We start from the raw sequence: 14,745 nt of genomic DNA on the forward strand, positions 1-14,745 counted from the left end.
AAGACATCTACAGGAAGCGGTGTCTGAAAAGGGCTGGGAAAATCATCAAAGACCCCAGTCACCCATCACATGGACTCTTCACCCTCCTGCCCTCTGGGAGGCGCCACAGGAGCCTCCGGACTAAGACCACCAGGTACCGGAACAGCTTCTTCCCCACAGCTGTCAGACTCCTGAACTCTGCCTCCTGACATCTGACCCACGTTAAACTCATGGACTGAACATACACACACCCACAATGGACAACTGTACCCTCAAACACAATAATAACATGGAGTGAACCACCACTCACAACCACTAGCACTTTATATAGCCTCTGTAGAAACTATCTACACCCTCACTTATCTTAACTGCACTACTGTATAGCTCTGTGTAAATAATCATTCTGTACATTCGATAATCTTTAATCCTACAACTGTTTACAACTTGCATAGTTCCCATTTCTGTATAGCTGTATATCCCAGATTCTGTAAAGTTATTTATTTCATATTCTGTATAGTTTTTCATATTTATATCCTGTTCATAGCCTGTACATACTTATAGTTATAGAATATTCACAACATACTTCATACCGTGTACATTATAACATACCATAATAGACCCATTTCTGTAATATACTCACATATCTATATTATTGCTAATATATATTGTAATATATCTATATCACTAAAGCACTTCTGGATGGATGCAAACTGCATTTCGTTGCCCTGTACCTGTGCATGTGCAATGACAATAAAGTTGAATTCTATTCTATTCTATTTAGTGCATTTAGTACAATTGGCTTCAGTTGAGGTATTATTTCAGCTTTTCTAATGCTAATCAGCTGCTCCTGTTTGTAAACCCACTTGTTCCCATGATTACGCATCATAACTCATCATCATTATTCACCTATGTATTACTTTTATGTATTAGTCATCTATTTGTTGTAATCATCTATCCTTGCAGTTGTTTATTACACAAAATAAATTATATTATCACACTTCTGGCCACATAGCGCTGATATTCACTGCACATGCCCATATTAACTTTTTCCAGCCAGGTGTTTTCCTTTTCCCATTCTTCCCTTTCTCTGAGGGAAACAAACATTGCTGCTCTAATGCTGGGCTTACACTGTGCGGTTTTAGGCCCATTTTGAGCCGATTTTTGAGTGATCGGACCGATTTTGGCCTTCATCGTGCGTCATGTAGTATACGTTGGGTAACGAGAAGTGATTAACACCTCACGACCAGTTCCCGATCATCAATCGCTCGTGAGGGTGTCACCGCAGCTGCTCGCGCGCAAACACGTAAACGTCGGTGAAAAAGACGGAGCAGCACGGCAGTGCAGCGTGTGATCTGGACACAAGCGATGGAGGCACAACTTGTAGAACTTTGGAAAGCTCATCCGAGCCTTTTCGATGTGGCCTCACAAAATTATCACGACCACAACAACCGTGAAAATAGTTGGATTTACACTGCTGCTTAATCACAGCTGCCCGATCAATGTTTTTCATTAGCAATTTAGCAAAGTTGATGGTGGTGGTGTGTCTGTGTGAGTGAAAGACAGAGAGAGAGAGCGACAGATTTTCTGTTATAACCTTCATTTTATGGCGGGGGTAACTACTTTGGCACAACAGCAGCACAGTGTGAGCACTCAGGTCGCATCAGAGCATCGGGCGGTACAGTGTGAGAGTACATCGTGACCTATGAACTTCTAACCCCTGTGAGTCAATCGTGCAGTTTGAGCAGGAGCTGAATAACGTGACTGAAAAAATCACGCAGTGTCTGCCCAGCTTTAGGTGTACTGTCGTCCGAGACTTGCACCGCAGTGTCGGCGTTTGTTTCCCTGTTGGCCATGCTTCTTGTTGTGGTCACCTGTTGTCTTCCGGTATTTTCTCCGAAAGCGACCTTTCCTCGACCAATGAGATGAGCGGTAATCTGAATTGTCATACTCGAATTGTCATAAGTGTGCTGTCAGCTCATTGGTCACAAAGCAGGAGAGGGGCTGGGAATTATGTTTTCAAACAAGGCTTTAATTCCATAAACATTTATAGACTACTTTTGGTTCTCACTGTATTACGGGACAAAGTGCGTCCCTTATTAGCTCAATACGGGACGTGTACTTTTGTTTCGAAATACGGGACGATTCCGTATTTTAAGGGACGGTTGGCAACCCTAGTCTCAAACTTACATGAGCAAGTAGTAAAGCAAGTAGCAAGTAGTAAAAAACTACGGTGGCCCCTATAGACAAAGCATGTACAAACTCCAAAACACTTACAAACTCTATAACACTTACAAAATTCAAAACATATGCAAAAACCAAAACACAACGGAAGTGCTCCAGGACGCTAGGGGCAGTATTGAGCTCGATTTGCAAAATAAACGGCAAGTTTGTTGCAAACTCATGGGCTGTATGGGACGGTCTAGGTTCCGTCGTGCTGCCCAGGTTGCCTAGTAACCATTGATACTAACCGCTGGAAACGTGTCATGCAACTTTGTTTGACAGAAATGAAGGAGAAGATATTTTGTTCATTTGTTTGTTTGTTTCTTGATTTGATAAGTATCTGAGGCTGAGACCACAGGACTGTAAAACATGATTTTTGGCCTTCATTTCTGTACTGAACGGTCATTTTAAGATTAGCTAGTAAATAACAATTAGCTAATTTTGTTCATGAGACTAAGGTAATATCATTTTGGTAATGTAAATATAATATGGCCAATATTATAGTTACAACTGCCTACAACTGCAAAGCTCTCCAGCGAGTAATGCGGTGCTCTGAACGGATAATTGGAGGTGAGCTTCCCTCCCTCCAAGACATCTACAGGAAGCGGTGCCTGAGGAAAGCGGGGAGGATCATCAAGGACTCCAGTCACCCCAGCCATAAACTGTTCAGACTACTTCCATCAGGAAGGAGGTTCTGCAGCATCCGGTCCCGTACCAGCAGACTGAGAGACAGCTTCTTCCACCAGGCCATCAGACTGCTGAACACGTCATAGACACCTCACCTTCACTACTGGAACTTCAACATTATGCACTCCATACTGTACAGTAATGCCACTGTTTTGCACATGTCTCAACTCTGTATATTTTTATATATTTATTTATTGTTTACTCTATTTAATTTGTAAAATATGTGTACACACACACACACACACACACGTAGAAAAATATTTAGTATACACATTCAGAAATGCATATACTATTATATATTGTACATATTGTAACGATGGTTAAGTGTTACTGGACAGTGACATGTTGGTTTTCTCTGCACACTGTTGTTGTTCCTTTAAGATTCATGTTTGGTTGGGCTGCAGGAAGTAGTGAGGGTGGTGTACAGGAAGGGGTGGGGGGACCTGGTTGTTCTGTGTGTGTGCCAGGCTGAAGAGAGGTGTAGTTCGAGAGCGCTTCCCCCTGAGTTAACAACCCGCTGGCTTATGTGCCGAATAAACGGACAAACTGAGACCCCAACCGTCTGGTTCTTGTGAACGTTACATTGGTGTCAGAAGTGAAGAAAGAAAAAAGAACCCCAGAACGCCCGAGACCCTGTTGCCGGCGACGCTTGCCGTTACGTGACGAGGATGTTGCCGGGCAGGATTAAGAAGGAGACGGAGGAGAGGGAGGAGAGGGAGGTTCGTCCGCGCTCGCCCGCCCATGGAGTGAGGGAAACGGCGCTGCGGCTGTCTGCCGAGGCTGGATTTTCTCCAGGTTTGACTAGGCTCGGGAACTGTTCGCACAGCGGCCGCGATTCCGGCGGGAAGGAGTCGACCTCGCTTGGCGCGCCGTCACGTGATGTAAACAAACATGGCGGCGCCCAGCAAGCTGCAGCGAATATAAAAACGCCTAAGTTCAGCGGCAAGACGCCATGGGAAGTGTTTATCGCACAGTTCGAGCTGTTAGCTGTTGCAGCTGGCTGGTCTGAGGAACATAAAGCTCTCCAATTGGCTTTGTGCCTGTGTGAGGATGCAGCTGCATGCCTGCTGCTGCTGACCGAGGAGCAGAGGGGAGATTATAATGCTCTGGTCGGAGCACTTCAGAGCTGCTGGGGATGTGGACAAGTCGGACACCTCATCAGGCAGTGCCCCAAGCTTGCAGCGGTTCAGGGAAACGCCCACGGGCCCGTGTAGGCGGGAGTACACGGGCCTGGGAGAACGACATCCCCACACCACCGCCACCTCCACCCGGTGCGGCCATCACTGTGGGCTGGACCCAGGTTGGCGGCTTTTGCCATGTTCCAGTGACGATTGCGGGGGTGTCCTGTACGGCCCTGCTGGACACGGGATCCAATGCAACGCTGGTCCGACCCGATATTGTCCCAACCGGAGCTGCTGTACAACCGACTAACGTGCAACTTAAGACTGTGACCGGTGATCTGGCCCCAATGAGAGGGAAGGGAGTGTTCCAGTTCAAGGTGGGGGGACCTCGGTGTGTCTTATGCTGCCTGGGTGGCTGACGTGCAGGACGCCTGATTTTTTACGAGCCATTGGTGGTGTACTGGACTTAGGCAAAGGCCTCCTCGTACTCCCTGATGGGAAGAAGGTGCCGCTTATTCCTCCCCCGGTCTGCACAGCATCTGCCGCGGCGTCCACCTCCACCGCAGAGACCCCTGCAGACCCGCCAGCAGAACAGCGAGCGGAGGAGGAGGAGGAGGAGAGGCTCTCAGCAGTGAGGAGTATCTGGTCAAAGAACTGTGAGGGGCTGACTCCACAGCAGCAAGAGAGTCTATGGCAGGTACTAAAAGAGTTTAGTGACATTTTTGCCCTGAAAGAAAGTGATGTTGGCTTGACACACTTGGTAGAGCACGTCATTGAGACCGGGGATGCCCAGCCTATTAAAGTGCGCCCCCGCCGCCTGCCCCTGGCTCATCAGGAGGCTGCAGACAGGGAGCTGTGTGAAATGATGAAGGCGGGCATCATAGAACCATCTGATAGCCCGTGGGCCTCCGCGGTGGTGATGGTGCCTAAGAAAAAAAGTCCTAGGATGCGTTTCTGTGTGGACTACAGACCACTCAACAAAGTGACGAAGAAAGACTCTTACCCCCTTCCCAGGATTGATGAGTCCCTCGACTTAGTAGCCGGGTCCTCCTGGTTTTCCACCCTGGACCTGCGGAGTGGCTACTGGCAGGTGCCACTGTCCCCGGAATCCAGACCGAAGACAGCCTTCTGCACTAACAGGGGACTATGGCAGTTCAAAGTCCTGAGTTTTGGCCTTTGCAACGCTCCTGCGACCTTCGAGAGGCTCGTGGACAGTGTGCTGGCTGGCGTCCCACGGCAACGGTGTCTGGTTTACCTGGATGATCTTCTAGTGCACGGGAGCTCCTTTGATGCTGCCCTGGATGCCCTGAGACAAGTGTTGGAGAGGGTGGCGGCTGCAGGCCTGAAGCTGCATCCCGACAAGTGCCACTTCATGAGGAGGGAGGTGGAGTTTCTGGGCCACAAGCTGGGTCGTGAGGGCATCAGCACTTTGGAGGAAAAAATTCACACCATTACCGAGTGGCCCACACCAGCAGACCAGAAACAGCTCAAAAGCTTCCTAGGACTGGCATCTTATTACAGGAGGTTTGTGAAGGGCTTTTCCTCCATAGCCGCACCACTCTTCCACCTGCTGCAGAAGGACCGTGACTTCATCTGGATCCAGGACTGTCAGCAGGCGTTTGACACCCTCCGCAGATCGCTGACAGAGTCCCCAGTCCTTGCCCCCCCTGACCCCGCCCTGCCTTTTGTCCTGGACACTGACGCAAGTAATGTGGGGCTGGGAGCGGTGTTGTCGCAGGTTGGACCGGAAGGGGAGAAGGTGGTGGCGTACTTCAGCCGGGTCCTGAACAGGAGCGAGCAGCGCTACTGTGTCACACGACGAGAGCTGTTGGCTGTGGTGGCGGGGGTGAGACACTTTAAATACTACCTGTGCGGCACAGCATTTGTTGTCAGAACTGATCATGCTGCCCTTCAGTGGCTGATGTCTTTCAGGGAGCCAGAGGGACAGGTGGCTCGCTGGCTGGAGGAGCTCCAAGCCTTCAATTTCACCGTGGAGCACAGAGCAGGGACGCACCATTCTAACGCAGACGCCCTCTCTCGCCGCCCATGTGCTGCAGCTGGCTGCCGTTACTGTGAGAAGCGAGAGGAAATAGAGCGGGAACTCACGACAATAGACGGAGCAGCACAGCTCGCCTGCAGGGTTCTTCTGGTGGTGGATGCAGCGGAGTGGAGGGCACGGCAGGAACAAGACACAGACCTGCTGCCGGTCCTGCAGTGGCTGGAGAAGGGGGAGCAACCCCTTTGGGATGAGGTCACTGGGTTTTCCATCTGTACCAGGGGGCTGTGGGCCAAGTTTGCAGCTCTCAGGCTGAAGGAGGGGGTGTTGGAGCGTGCCTGGAAGGATCCTGCCACGGGGGAGGAGAGGTGGCAGGTTGTGGTGCCAAGGTCGCTGAGGTCAGCTGTGCTGGGAGCCTGCCATGGGAGCACTGGCTCTGGCCACTTTGGGGTCTCCAAGACTCTTCGCCGCCTCCGCCAGGGCTATTACTGGGGTCAACAGCGGAGGGATGTGGAGGACTTTTGCCGCAGCTGTGATGCATGTTCCTCACACAAAGGGCCACAAGACCAGTCCCGGGCTCAGCTTCAGCAGCAACCAGCAGGAGCTCCAATGGAGCGAGTAGCTGTGGATGTCATGGGCCCATTTCCTCGCACAGACAGAGGAAACCGCTATGTTCTTGTGGCCATGGACTATTTTACCAAGTGGCCGGAAGCATACGCCATCCCAGATCAGGAGGCTGAGACTGTCGCTGATGTATTAGTGGAGGGGATGTTCAGCCGCTTTGGGACAGCAGAGACCCTCCACAGTGACCAGGGGCGTAACTTTGAGTCCAAGGTATTTGCTGCCATGTGTGAACGCCTTGGGATTAAGAAGACCCGCACCACCCCACTTCACCCCCAAAGCGATGGGCTGGTGGAAAGGTTTAACAGGACGCTGGTCCAGCAGCTAGCCATCCTTACCTCAGAACACCAACGGGACTGGGATTACCATCTTCCCCTTACCCTCATGGCCTACAGGTCGGCAGTGCAGGACTCCACCCAATGTACGCCTGCCCTGCTCATGTTAGGGAGAGAGCTGAGAACTCCTGCAGAGTTGGCTTTTGGGAAACCCCCGGACGCGCCAGAGGCACCACCGGGCCGGGACTATGCAAGGAAGCTGCAGGACCGGCTGGATTCTGCACATTCCTACGCCCGAGAGCAGCTGGCGAAGGCAGGCCTGCGCCAAAAGAGGAATTACGACATCACCACTAAAGGGAGGCACTTCCGTGCTGGGGAGCTGGTGTGGGTCTACAGCCCAAAGAGGAAGAAGGGACGGTGTCCTAAACTGGATAGCAGCTGGGTGGGGCCTTGCAGCGTCCTAGAGCGAGTGGGGGAGGTTGTTTACAGGGTGCAGCTGCCTCCTAGGGGGAGGATAGTAGCGCTGCACAGAGACCGGATGGCCCCCTACAGAGGACAGTCCCTCCCCTCCTTTCCAGAGGGACGTGTACAGAGCGTCCATGACCCTGCTCAGAGGGGCCCCCGACCGGGGCTGCGTTCCCCCCCCTCGGACTCTTCACCCCAAAGCCCCGAAGCTCCGCGTCCTCCTCAGGGGCTCAGGAGGTCAAGGAGGGAATGTAGGCTACCGCCCCGCCTCAGAGACTGTGTCGTTCCCTCGGGGACGAGGAACTTATTGCTGGGGGGGCAGTGTAACGATGGTTAAGTGTTACTGGACAGTGACATGTTGGTTTTCTCTGCACACTGTTGTTGTTCCTTTAAGATTCATGTTTGGTTGGGCTGCAGGAAGTAGTGAGGGTGGTGTACAGGAAGGGGTGGGGGGACCTGGTTGTTCTGTGTGTGTGCCAGGCTGAAGAGAGGTGTAGTTCGAGAGCGCTTCCCCCTGAGTTAACAACCCGCTGGCTTATGTGCCGAATAAACGGACAAACTGAGACCCCAACCGTCTGGTTCTTGTGAACGTTACAATATATTTATTAGTTTAAGATGTGGCCATTCATGTATTTTGCTTGTTTACATTATTGTATTTTGCACAACTCTGTTGCTTGTGAAGCTCGCACACAAGAATTTCACTCACATGTACTGTACCAATGTACCTGCACATGTGATGTGACAATAAAAGTGATTTGATTTGATTTGATTTATATTAATCATTATTAGCTATTACAGCAGTGAACATGAACTGTGTCAAATACTGAGCTTCAGTACAGATTCAAGTCGCAGTTATTTATATGTCTTATCACCTTAAATCTTCACTCAAAGACAAGTATCTTTGACAGTGCATATATAGTAGGGGTGCAACGATATTCGTATCGATATTGAACCGTTCGATACAGTGCTTTCGGTTCGGTACGCATATGTATCGAACAATACAACATTTGTAATTTATTTTATCAACTTTCCTTCTGACGATGCTGTCTGTGTTGAGCGCTCAGTGAATCTGCGTTCGACTACTCTGCCTAGGCTGCACTGTCGAGCGCAGATCCACTGAGCGCTCAACACAGACAGCATCGTCAGAAGGAAGAGCGCAGGGCAAGCTAGCGAGACAGAAGTTAAGCTCTCCTTGCAACATGGCAAATTGAACCTCATTCAGATCTGGCGTTTGGAATTATTTTGGTTTTCATGTGACGTATGACCCTGAAGGTAAGCGAGTCATGGGCTAAAGTAAAACAGTATGTTGGATGTGCCATGCAATGCTCAATTACATGGGTGGGAACTAGTGTGTTAGCGCAGTTAGCTCGTTAACGTGTTGGCCGTCTAGCCCCATGCACGGAGCGATCGGCGGTAGCTCGTTAACGGAGATTTGCCGTGTTGTAGCGTTAACGTCATTTCAACGAGATTAACCTGAAAGCACTAGTGGGAACACAACGAATATGACTGCACATTTACGCCGACATCATCCTAGTGCAAAGACAAAAACAACAAGCATGCTACTAACTTTAGCCGAGTCATTTAGACAGCTGTTAGCACATGATTCTCCTTATGCTGCTGAGAATATAGCCCAGAAGAAGCGGATAGTATAGCTTTTATTTTGGAAAGAGACATTTCTCTGTAATAAACTCTCTTTTCCAAAGATGAGTGATTCCTCAATCAGATACAGGGCTTGCAATATCGCTAGCCCGACGTCCTGGGGCTAGCGATTTTTTCAGTCGGGCTACCAAAATCTATCTCTTCCCTGCCCGTCGGGCTATTGTAGGAAGGAAAAATATATGTCAATGCTTTTGCATTCTTTCAGAAATGTAGCTGGGTAATTATGTCATTGGCATCGGTGAGCCACTGTCAATATGTGACATATTGAAATCGCTTTTGAATTTGCGCTTGTTTTTTTGCTTTCACTTTGCAATCGTGCGAACTGTGTATAGAGAGCGACAGCACTGATCTGTGAGTGATGATTGTGCACCAATTCCTCTGACATCGTCTTATTAATCGTTAGCTTACTATGCAAACATGACAAGTGAAATCTCCCGCAGCAAGCTTAAACATGTGAGAGGTTGATCGCGCAGAGAATCGCTGAGCTTATGTGAGTGCGTGTGTAAAAGCAGCAGGATATATATTTCAGTTCTGCTGAGCCAAATAAGACAGGTCAGGGTGAAGAAGTGACAGCCAAAGAAAAGCTTACCACAAAACGGAGAAGTTATGACAAATGAGACTATAAGGCAAAAAGAAAGTGCAGATTTATGGTTTCATGGACAAAATCATTTCTGTGGCTGCAATATGACGAGCTAAATAACCAGGGCTGCACATAAGTGGTCCGCAGGTGCGCATTCGCTGTCAAAATAAAAAATGCGCACAAGGGTTAAGGTTAAATTTAAAAACTGTACTTTTGAGTTAAAATATATATTTATCATTTTAATAAATGACAAATTAAAAAGGCATGAACATTTTTTTTGTATCGAAAAAATATCAAACCGTGACACCAAAGTATCGAACCGAACAGTGAATTTTGTGTATCGTTGCACCCCTAATATATAGGTGTATCATATATAAGAGACAAATGTTGTTCCTTCAGTATGTTGGCATAACTAAATTTGGCTCATTGCTTACATATATGTATAAAAAGAAAATGTACGAGCTGTAAAAACTGTTTCTGATAGAATGAATAATAGACCGATATATTAAATATTCCTTTATTGGGTGAGAAAATCATACTATGTCATAACTGCTTTAAGTCATACAGAATAGATATCAGAGCCTTAAACTGGCTGACTTCTGCTAAAACATACAAATACAAATTTTTAGGTCCATTCTGCTGCTGATACATACTTTAGGTTTCTGAATGTTAAACTTGTTGCTGCCTTTCATAGTGTGTAACTTGAAGGCCCTGAGTACTTTCTCCCACACTGAAAACACCGGAATGATGGAATGATAAAATTGTTTGAACATTACCTAATAAGACTGGTTCAGGACAGACAATTAGTTATGTGAAACTTTTCTAGCAGTCCTTCACAAACAGGGAACAGTCCGTCTATTCTCTCCATCTGTCAGCTGCTGCTGGCTCTTCCTCCTCCTCTTCCTCACACACTGCTGAGTTTGTCCTGGTGGATCATCAGGGGTGCAAAGCCTCACAGATGATGTGCAGCAGTGGGTCCCTCAGTCTGTCCTCACTCTGCACACTTGCAGTTGTCACACATGGAAATCAAATGTGTGATAAGCTGCAGGATTCAAACACAAGTGTAACTTATAAATACATGTTCATACTTTTGTTACACAATCAGAGAGAAAGAAAAAGAGAGAGAAAGAGTGCAGGACAGACAGACAGGTGACAGTCTCAGGTGTTTACACTGCTACAAAACAGCACAAGAGAAGGAGGATTTAGTGTTTGTGTTATTACGAGTGCTAAACAAGAAGAGTTCCCAGATGGTACAGTGGACACATGTGTGACTGCTGTGATTAAAGCATCTTTCATTCAGCTTAATGAGTGAACTGTCAACTCGTTCAAACACATGTTAAAGTCCGTTTTGCTCGACACCACCGAACAGAGGCAGCAATAAAACATAGCTAACATTAACAGTGCAGTGAATCCTGCTTGTGCCGTGATATTCAGGACTGCAAACCGAGCAGCATCACTGACTTACAGCTTGTTGTGTTTGTGGATATATGACTGACTTTAATTATCCACGAAATCATCACATTCTTTGTAAGATTAAGGTTTTAAAAGCAAGTAAAAGCTGAACGTACAAACATCACTAATGGCAAATAACTTTGCTGACATGTGGCCAACAGTAATGTTATAATGTTCCTCATTATTAAACATTTGCACATAAATGAGTGACATAATATTCAGTACTTAATTTACTCTTCGGCCGCTCTGCTTCTGCCGTCTGCGGCAGAATTATCCACGCTATGAATTGTGGGATATATGGGACCACGAAGTCTACACTGCCACAGCCATAAAATTCAGGGAAATGAAGGACGCATTTGAGGGCCACATTTCGAGCAGCCTTTGAATTGGGACAGCCTTCGGCGCGCCACTGTGACGTAATCGGCCTTAAAATGCAACCTTTAAGGCTGCAGTCCCTGAATTGGGATACAGCCTTTAATTATCCATAAAATCAGCACATTCTTTGTAAGATTAAGACCGACTATTGAACGGCGTATATTTTGAAGTAAAGGCTTTAAAACCTTTACTTTAAAAATGTACAAATTTCGCTAATGTCACATAACTTTGCCGACATGTGGCCAACAGTAATGTTTTAATGTTCTTCATTATTAAACATTTGCGCATAAAAAAGTGACATAATATTCAGTACTTACTTATGAAAGTTTACTCTCCGGCCGCTCGGCTTTCGCCATTTTTTTTGGAAAAATTATCCCAACAACCGCCGCACTATGAAGTCTGAGATATGTTGGACCATGAAGGCTACACCGACCCATCCTTGAAATTCAGGGAAATGAAAGACGCATTTGAGGGCCGCATTTAGAGCAGCCTTTGAATTGGGACAGCCTTCATCGCGTCGCTGTGAAGTAATCGGTCTTGAAATGCAGCCTTTAAGACTGCAGACCCTGGGTGTGTCCTTCAAAAGAGACTCTACGAGTTCTCAAACGAGGCTCGAAAGGCCAGGTTAGGGAAGCCATGAATTTGGCCTTATCAGTGAGAGATCGGGCCACGTAAGCTTTATGACCGTCATTGGCAGATGATGCTCTGGCTCAATAGGTGGATCCACTGTGCATGTGGCAGGTAGGACTACGTTTTTAAGAGCGTGATACATGGGAGAAATGCTGTGGCATGCACTTATTTCAAGCAACAATCAATTATTTCAAGCAACAATCAAGCAATATCCACCAGCCACGTGAGCAATCCAACACCAGCAGTTCACTCAAACAGACTCCAACGAACGTTCGTGAAAAGTGGGAACTTCTGCCTGACCACGTGGCCTAACGGACAAGGCGTCTGACTTCGGATCAGAAGATTGAGGGTTCAAGTCCCTTCGTGGTTTCTTGTGAGTCCTTGAGGAGCAGGCATGCATTCCCAGTTGGATTCCAGCAGGCCAACCTCGGATCCTTTATGTCATCCAAAATTGCTACACTTTTGTCAATTTCATGTCCTTCAACAGAGACTCTACGAGTTCTCAAACGAGGCTCGAATGGCCAGGTTGCGGACTGAAGCCATGAACTTGGCCTTATCAGTGCCAGGCCCCAGTGGTCTTGGCTTAGAAGCAACCATAGAAAGTCAATAACATGCCATGACCTCAAGCGACATGGGTGAAAAAATCATGACTTGGAAGCAGGCTGTTGGTGGAACTACACCTGCATAGGTGGCTTCTGATCAGTAGGAGCTTCCAAGAGTTGGCTTTCATTGGTACTGCTTGAAGTAATTTCTTGTAAACACACATTTCTCTTGTGTTGTTAACAGTTCTTCCACCCTCTTTTTTGGTATATCAGTCAACAGAATGATTTTGTAGGCTGGTTAGCTCAGCTGGTCAGAGCGTGGTGCTAATAACGCCAAGGTCATGGGTTCAATCCCCATACTGCCCATTCAACAGCCATCCAACGTACTGTCTCATGATAGACTGTAGATTTTTTTGGGTGGGATCCAAGAAAAAACCTCTGCCAACTTCCAGGTGAGTGATGTACGCAACTACAAATGACAGCAAACCACAAAATTCACTGACACATGACACGCTAATGAATACATTACATGCTTAGCTACAATCTCCAAATCACTTTTCCAGCTACTTTCTGGATAAATCACTCATTTCCAAAGTCTGACACAGCATACTGCATCAAAAACTGCTGCTTTATATCCTCACCTAACGACCCTAACTTTAGAAGACGCACACCATGTATTGTTTTGTGGCAAATTTCTTCTTAAAGCATTTTTTGTAAGTCAACAGAAGACTTTTTTTTCCCACTATGTTGAAGTAATTTCTTGTAAACACACATTTCTCTTGTGTTCTTAACAGTTCTTCCACCCTCTCTTTTTTGGTATATTAGTCAACAAAAGGATGGGTTCACACACATTTTGTAGGCCGGTTAGCTCAGCTGGTCAGAGCGTGGTGCTAATAACGCCAAGGTCATGGGTTCAATCCCCATACTGGCCATTCAACAGCCATCCAACGTGCTGTCTCATGATAGAATGTGGATTTTATTGGGTGGGATCCAACAAAAAACCTCTGCCAACTTCCAGGTGACAGATCGGGCCACGTAAGCTTTATGACCTTCATTGGCAGATAATACTCTGGCTTAGTGGGTGGATCCACTGTGCATGTGGCAGGTAGGAAGAGCGTGATACATGGGAGAAATGCTGTGGCATGCACTTATTTCAAGCAACAATCAATTATTTCAAGCAACAATCAAGCAATATCCACCAGCCACGTGAGCAACCCAACACCAGCAGTTGATTCAACCAGACTCCAACGAACGTTCGTGAAAAGAGGGAGCTTCTGCCAGACCACGTGGCCTAACGGACAAGGCGTCTGACTTCGGATCAGAAGATTGAGGGTTCAAGTCCCTTCGTGGTTTGTTGTGAGTCCTTGAGGAGCAGGCATGCGTTCCCAGTTAGATTGCAGCAGGCCAACCTCGGATCCTTTATGTCATCCAAAATTGCTACACTTTTGTCAATTTCATGTCCTTCAACAGAGACTCTACGAGTTCTCAAACGAGGCTCGAATGGCCAGGTTGCGGACTGAAGCCATGAACTTGGCCTTATCAGTGCCAGGCCCCAGTGGTCTTGGCTTAGAAGCAACCATAGAAAGTCAATAACATGCCATGACCTCAAGCGACATGGGTGAAAAAATCACGACTTGGAAGCAGGCTGTTGGTGGAACTACACCTGCATAGGTGGCTTCTGATCAGTAGGAGCTTCCAAGAGTTGGCTTTCATTGGTACTGCTTGAAGTAATTTCTTGTAAACACACATTTCTCTTGTGTTGTTAACAGTTCTTCCACCCTCTTTTTTGGTATATCAGTCAACAGAATGATTTTGTAGGCCGGTTAGCTCAGCTGGTCAGAGCGTGGTGCTAATAACGCCAAGGTCATGGGTTCAATCCCCATACTGGCCATTCAACAGCCATCCAACGTGCTGTCTCATGATAGAATGTGGATTTTATTGGGTGGGATCCAACAAAAAACCTCTGCCAACTTCCAGGTGACAGATCGGGCCACGTAAGCTTTATGACCTTCATTGGCAGATAATACTCTGGCTTAGTGGGTGGATCCACTGTGCATGTGGCAGGTAGGACTACATTTTTAAGAGCGTGATACATGGGAGAAATGCTGTGGCATGCACTTATTTCAAGCAACAATCAATTATT

General features: G+C 47.2%; 4 non-coding genes across 4 annotated transcripts; all 4 read left to right on the forward strand.

Moving 5' to 3' along the window:
* The first annotated feature begins 12,357 nt into the window (after nt 1-12,357).
* trnar-ucg (transfer RNA arginine (anticodon UCG)) lies at nt 12,358-12,430 on the forward strand. The gene has a single exon. It is a non-coding gene; the product is annotated as a tRNA-Arg (tRNA).
* A 1,030-nt stretch (nt 12,431-13,460) lies between these two features.
* Nucleotides 13,461-13,534, forward strand: trnai-aau (transfer RNA isoleucine (anticodon AAU)). The gene has a single exon. It is a non-coding gene; the product is annotated as a tRNA-Ile (tRNA).
* A 348-nt stretch (nt 13,535-13,882) lies between these two features.
* On the forward strand, nt 13,883-13,955 carry trnar-ucg (transfer RNA arginine (anticodon UCG)). Its single transcript has one exon. It is a non-coding gene; the product is annotated as a tRNA-Arg (tRNA).
* A 464-nt stretch (nt 13,956-14,419) lies between these two features.
* trnai-aau (transfer RNA isoleucine (anticodon AAU)) lies at nt 14,420-14,493 on the forward strand. The gene has a single exon. It is a non-coding gene; the product is annotated as a tRNA-Ile (tRNA).
* The last annotated feature ends 252 nt before the right edge of the window (nt 14,494-14,745 follow it).

The sequence above is a fragment of the Aulonocara sp. 'chitande type north' Nkhata Bay genome, linkage group LG23 (assembly GCF_057382095.1).
Source record: "Aulonocara sp. 'chitande type north' Nkhata Bay isolate Kocher_YH1m ecotype deep benthic linkage group LG23, A_spYH_male_GT1.1, whole genome shotgun sequence".
Lineage (NCBI taxonomy): Eukaryota > Metazoa > Chordata > Actinopteri > Cichliformes > Cichlidae > Aulonocara > Aulonocara sp. 'chitande type north' Nkhata Bay.